Here is a 7923-nt window from a genome sequence, read left to right on the forward strand (position 1 = left end):
TCTAATCAACCATGTAAGTCACTTTCCACCATATTAGAGTCACTTTGCACCCTATAATAGTCACTTTCCACCATATATTTGTATAATTAACATGCTAACATCATATACATCCAATTTGACATCCTTTTACCACCTCTTAGTTCCACTTTCATACAAGTCAATATTGTTCCACATTTTCGTTCTAATCAACCATTTAAGTCACGTTTCACCATATTAGAGTCACTTTGCACCCTATAAGAGTCACTTTCCACCATATATATAGCAATTAACATGGGAACATCATATACATCCAATTTGACATCCTTTTACCACCTATTAATGCCACTTTCATACAAGTTAATTTTGTTCCACATTTTGGCTCTAATCAACCATGTAAGTCATTTATCACCATATTAGAGTCACTTTGCACCCTATAAGTGTTAATTTCCACCATATATTTGTACAATTAACATGCTAACATCATATACATCCAATTTGACATCTTTTACCACCTCTTAGTTCCACTTTCTTATAAGTCAATATTGTTCCACATTTTGGTTCTAATTAACCATGTAAGTCACGTTCAACCATATTAGAGTCACTTTGCACCCTATAAGAGTCACTTTCCACCATATATATAGCAATTAACATGTTAACACCGTATACATCCAATTTGACATCCTTTTACCACCTATTAATGCCACTTTCATACAAGTTAATTTTCTTCCACATTTTGGCTCTAATCAACCATGTAAGTCATTTTTCACCATATTAGAGTCACTTTGCACCCTATAAGTGTCAATTTCCACCATATATTTGTACAATTAACATCTTAACATCATATACATCCAATTTGACATCATTTTACCACCTATTAATGCCACTTTCATACAAGTTAATTTTATTCTACATTTTGGGTCTAATCAACCATGTAAGTGACTTTCCACTATATTAGAGTCACTTTGCACCCTATAATAGTCACTTTCAACCATATATTTGTACAATTAACATGCTAACATCATATACATCCAATTTGACATCTTTTACCACCTCTTAGTTCCACTTTCATATAAGTCAATATTGTTCCACATTTTGACTCTAATCAACCATGTAAGTCACGTTTCCCCATATTAGAGTCATTTTGCACCTTATAAGAGTTATTTTCGACCATAAATATACCAATTAACATGTTAACATCATATACATCCAATTTGACATCCTTTTACCTCCTATCAATGCCACTTTCATACAAGTTAATTTTGTTCCACATTTTGGCGATAATCAACCATGTAAGTCATTTTCCACCGTATTAGAGTCACTTTGCACCCTATAAGTGTCAATTTCCACCATATAATTGTACAATTAACATTTTAACATCATATACATCCAATTTGACATCATTTTACCACATATTAATGCCACTTTCAAAGAAGTTAATTTTGTTCTACATTTTGGCTCGAATCAACCATGTAAGTCATTTTTCACCATATTAGTCATTTTGCACCCTATAAGTGTCAATTTCCACCATAAATTTGTACAATTAACATGCTAACATTATATACATCCAATTTGACATCTTTTACCACCTCTTAGTTCCACTTTCATATAAGTCAATATTGTTCCACATTTTGGTTATAATCCACCATGTAAGTCACGTTTCACCATATTAGAGTCACTTTGCACCCTATAAAAGTCACTTTCCACCATATATATAGCAATTAACATGTTAACATCATATAAATCCAATTTGACATCCCTTTACCACCTATTAATGCCACTTTGATACAAGTTAATTTTCTTCCACATTTGGTTCTAATCAATCATGAAAGTCATTTATCACCATATTAGAGTCACTTTGCACCCTATAAGTGTTAATTTCCACCATATATTTGTACAATTAACATGCTAACATCATATACATCCAATTTGACATCTTTTACCACCTCTTAGTTCCACTTTCTTATAAGTCAATATTGTTCCACATTTTGGTTCTAATCAACCATGCAAGTCACGTTCAACCATATTAGAGTCACTTTGCACCCTATAAGAGTCACTTTCCACCACATATATAGCAATTAACATGTTAAAACCATATACATCCAATTTGACATCCTTTTACCACCTATTAATGCCACTTTCATACAAGTTAATTTTCTTCCACATTTTGGCTCTAATCAATTATGTAAGTCATTTTTCACCATATTAGAGTCACTTTGCACCCTATAAGTGTCAATTTCCACCATATATTTGTACAATTAACATCTTAACATCATATACATCCAATTTGACATCATTTTACCACCTATTAATGCCACTTTCATACAAGTTAATTTTGTTCTACATTTTAGCTCTAATCAACCATGTAAATCACTTTCCACAATATTAGAGTCACTTTGCATCCTATCATAGTCAGTTTCCACCATATATTTGTATAATTAACATGCTAACATCATATACATCCAATTTGACATCCTTTTACCACCTCTTAGTTCCACTTTCATACAAGTCAATATTGTTCCACATTTTGGTTCTAATCAACCATTTAAGTCACGTTTCACCATATTAGAGTCACTTTGCACCCTATAAGAGTCACTTACCACCATATATATAGCAATTAACATGTGAACATCATATACATCCAATTTGACATCCTTTTACCACCTATTAATGCCACTTTCATACAAGTTAATTTTGTTCCACATTTTGGCTCTAATCAACCATGCAAGTCATTTATCACCATATTCGAGTCACTTTGCACCCTATAAGTGTTAATTTCCACCATATATTTGTACAATTAACATGCTAACATCATATACATCCAATTTGACATCTTTTACCACCTCTTAGTTCCACTTTCTTATAAGTCAATATTGTTCCAAATTTTGGTTCTAATCAACCATGCAAGTCACGTTCAACCATATTAGAGTCACTTTGCACCCTATAAGAGTCACTTTCCACCATATATATAGCAATTAACATGTTAACACCGTATACATCCAATTTGACATCCTTTTACCACCTATTAATGCCACTTTCATACAAGTTAATTTTCTTCCACATTTTGGCTCTAATCAACCATGTAAGTCATTTTTCACCATATTAGAGTCACTTTGCACCCTATAAGTGTCAATTTCCACCATATATTTGTACAATTAACATCTTAACATCATATACATCCAATTTGACGTGATTTTACCACCTATTAATGCCACTTTCATACATGTTAATTTTGTTCTACATTTTGGCTCTAATCAACCATGTAAGTCATTTTTCACCATATTAGAGTCATTTTGCACCCTATAAGTGTCAATTTCCACCATAAATTTGTACAATTAACATGCTAACATCATATACATCCAATTTGACATCTTTTACCACCTCTTAGTTCCACTTTCATATAAGCAATATTGTTCCACATTTTGGTTCTAATCAACCATGTAAGTCACGTTTCACCATATTAGAGTCACTTTGTACCCTATAAGAGTCACTTTCCACCATATATATAGCAATTAACATGTTAACATTATATACATCCAATTTGACATCCTTTTACCACCTATTACTGCCACTTTCATACAAGTTAATTTTCTTCCACATTTGGCTTTAATCAATCATGTAAGTCATTTTTCACCATATTAGAGTCACTTTGCACCCTATAAGTGTCAATTTCCACCTTATATTTGTACAATTAACATGTTAACATCATATACATCCAATTTGACATCATTTAACCACCTATTAATGCCACTTTCATATAAGTTAATTTTGTTCTACATTTTGGCTCTAATCAACCATGTAAGTCACCTTCCACAATATTAGAGTCACTTTGCATCCTATAATAGTCACTTTCCACCATATATTTGTATAATTAACATGCTAACATCATATACATCGAATTTGACATCCTTTTACCACCTCTTAGTTCCACTTTCATACAAGTCAATATTGTTCCACATTTTGGTTCTAATCAACCATTTAAGTCACGTTTCACCATATTAGAGTCACTTTGCACCCTATAAGAGTCACTTACCACCATATATATAGCAATTAATATGTGAACAGCATATACATCCAATTTGACATTCTTTTACCACCTATTAATGCCACTTTCATACAAGTTAATTTTGTTCCACATTTTGGCTCTAATCAACCATGTAAGTCATTTATCACCATATTAGAGTCACTTTGCACCCTATATGTGTTAATTTCCACCATATATTTATACAATTAACATGCTAACGTGATATACATCCAATTTGACATCTTTTACCACCTCTTAGTTCCACTTTCTTATAAGTCAATATTGTTCCACATTTTGGTTCTATTCAACCATGTAAGTCATGTTCAACCATATTAGAGTCACTTTGCACCCTATAAGAGTCACTTTCCACCATATATATAGCAATTAACATGTTAACACCGTATACATCCAATTTGACATCCTTTTACCACCTATTAATGCCACTTTCATACAAGTTAATTTTCTTCCACATTTTGGTTCTAATCAACCATGTAAGTCATTTTTCACCATATTTGAGTCACTTTGCACCCTATAAGTGTCAATTTCCACCATATATTTGTACAATTAACATCTTAACATCATATACATCCAATTTGACATCATTTTACCACCTATTAATGTGACGGCCTCAACCCCGGGGTCAGGAGTTGAAGTCACAAAACACAATTACCAAAAATATAAACAACAAAATTATTATTAAAATATACTAACTTGACCCCGAACCAAGATCCGATCCAGGTTCAAGTATAATTCAGGTTCTCATTATTACAAACTCTTTATTCAATATCTAAGACACACTAACTCTATTCAGCAACTGCTCAGACCTCATGGTCTGAGACAAACTACCTCAGAGGAGCCAGGTCCAGTAGGGGCGGGAACACGGGTCGGTCTGACTGATCTTCTAGGCATCTGCGAAATATGCATAAGAGTTTGCAAGGGTGAGCATAATAGCTCAGCATTACCAAATATGAATAACAGATTAAAACAGTAATGTAACAATAACGGGAACAGAGCTGTAATCATAATATTAACATTTCATAATGATAATCAAAGCAACTGGATATCACTAATTAGCATGCTTTGTGAAAACAACATAGTAGTGTGCTGCGTAATACCAGTGTCCAATTTTAGCATGCTAATCATTTTATAAAACCGCTGTATCAATCAATCATGCTTTTATATAATTCACCAATCCCAATCAGATACATAGCGCATATGTGAAGACAGCTGATCAGGCTATCAACACCAGACGGCTCTAACTGCCATCCTATTTACCTGTTCCGGAACTCAGAGACTAGCTAGGTCTCTAACCTACTGGACTAATTGGTTTTATAGTGCGCGCAACCGAATTAGCCTCTTACGCCACCTCAATAGGCCTACTATGGCCCAAATGTATCCCATATCTGACCGTTTTATCCAGTTTTCAAAACACTTGAACTATCATATTTTTAAAATCATTTATTTAACCAGCACACATATAAAATCCGTTTCGCAAATCATTCCATTCAAGATAGGTACCTTTCGAAGTTACTTTTCCCCAAAACAATTTGAAAACAGTAATTTTATAACTACAGGGGATACGTAACTTAAACCGTTTCTGTTCCATTACGAGAATAAACATTTAGCTATTCATATGCTCTGACCATAAAAGAATGGTCAGAGGTACTTGCCTTGTAATGCTTTACAAAACCCTAAGTAGCTTTCACACTGACTTTGATCCTGGAACAACTCGACTGGGATCTACAATTACCAAAATACCCTAATTAGTTATATCGACATGCTTGATATCCTCAAATCCCAATAACCCAAATCCGACAACCCGACTCGTATTATTATTATTATACACATAATCATGTAATCACATCTCTCGAACATAAATAGGGGTAACACGTAACACATAATTATGTACGATTACAAATATATTTTTAGAAAATTTTGGCAGCAACTTCTTTATTTATAAGACTACCCGTCGATTATAATCGACGTCAACAATTCTCAACAATCCACAACATTATTCCGTACAACCCAACACCAATCAAAATTAATTATTTAAATCCAAACATATTTTACATAATTATTTTATTTTATTTATTTATAGAATTTAGGACTCAGAACATCGTCATCACCGTCCACCGTTGACTTACCGAAGTTCATCGTCAACGGCGGCTCAATTTATTGGCGCCCGATATATTACGGGTTCCCAAATAAATTATACCGATTATTGTAAAACCAATTCCAACACGAATAATTAATATTACGAATATTAATCAATAATTCCCTGCAATAAAAGGAATTAAATTAAAATCTGCACAATCCAAACCAACAACACCCAAACGGCCCAACAAGGCCCAACAACAAAACCCAACTGCCAGGCCCAATAATAGGCCCAACAGAACCAACAGAATCGAGCCCAACAGAATCCAACACAGGGAAACAGCACAGCACAGGAACCAACACGACCACAGCACACACGCGCCGCGGCTCGCGCGCACACACCGCAAAGAACACACAGAAATCACACACACGACACACACAACACACACACACAATCACAACACACACACACAATCACAATACACACAAGCATATACAGATGAACAGAGAAGCAAAACCGAGTGGCCGGAAAAAGAACCCACCGGAAAACGATGACGGCAACCGCACCGAGAAGCAATAGGAGAATGAAGAAAGAAAAAGGAGGAGGAAGAGTGGAGAGATGAGAGATAACGAGAGATGAGAGAAGAGAGACTGTAGAGAGATCGAGATAGAGAGACAATGAGCCGAGAACATGGATGAAGGGGGCGGGTTTGTTAATTTTTTTTATTTACAATTGCTCCTGCTGCAACACGTATCACAAAATTAAAGGATACGTGTCAATTCATTTATATATGAAATTGACACGTGTCCAAATATTAACCGGGGACAGAAAATTGCACTTATCGAACCGCTGCGACATTTAAAATGATCCCAGAAAATCATAAAAACCATCTTAATATATTATAAATATCTTGAAGAAAATAAAAATGTAACTTCCGAAATTTTAAAATAATCTTTAAAACACACTTTATGCCCGCGTTTTAACAAATAACGAAACAACGCGCGGTTAAAACAACTTCCAAAAATTTCCAAAATAATTTTAAAATTCTTAGAATAATACGAACTTAATAAAATATAAGTTTCATAATTTTTAAAGATTCCCATAATTAAATATGAATTTTAGCATTTAACACACTCAGAAAATCATTTAAAAAAATGAATAATTAAAAAAATATTGATTTCTCAATTTTATAAAGTTCTAAAAATAATTATTGAAATTATAAAATTAGAAAACCAATTTTAAAGACAACCCAAATATTTATGGAATTAAAATTACAATAAAATCACTTTTACAAGCAAAATAAAATCATGTAACTCACTAATAAATCACACAATTCAATTCCACATATCAACAAATCATAATTAATTAAGTACAATCAATACTGCTGCCAAAAACCATTATACACCTTTTATTTATTTACTTAAACATTTATTACACTTCCAAATAAAATAAAAATACACGAGTCGTTATATCCTTTCCCCCCTAAAAAGATTATGTCCCCAGAATCTGACTCAACTAAATAAATGAGGATATTTATCAAGCATGTCTGACTCTAATTCCCAAGTAGACTCTTCTACTCGAGGATTTCTCCATAAAACTTTTACTATAGGAATTGACTTGTTCCTAAGGACTCGTTCCTTACGGTCTAGGATTTGAACCGGTTGTATTCTATGACTTGATTCGAATTAGGAACATAGGGCTTCAACGTAGACACGTGGAACACATTATGAATGTGCTGCCACTGTGGTGGTAACGCTATCTCATAAGCGACCTTTCCCACTTTCTTTAAAACCTCAAGGGGTCCTATGAATCTAGGGCTAAGTTTACC

Source organism: Apium graveolens, chromosome 9 (assembly GCF_009905375.1).
Source record: "Apium graveolens cultivar Ventura chromosome 9, ASM990537v1, whole genome shotgun sequence".
NCBI classification, from domain to species: domain Eukaryota; kingdom Viridiplantae; phylum Streptophyta; class Magnoliopsida; order Apiales; family Apiaceae; genus Apium; species Apium graveolens.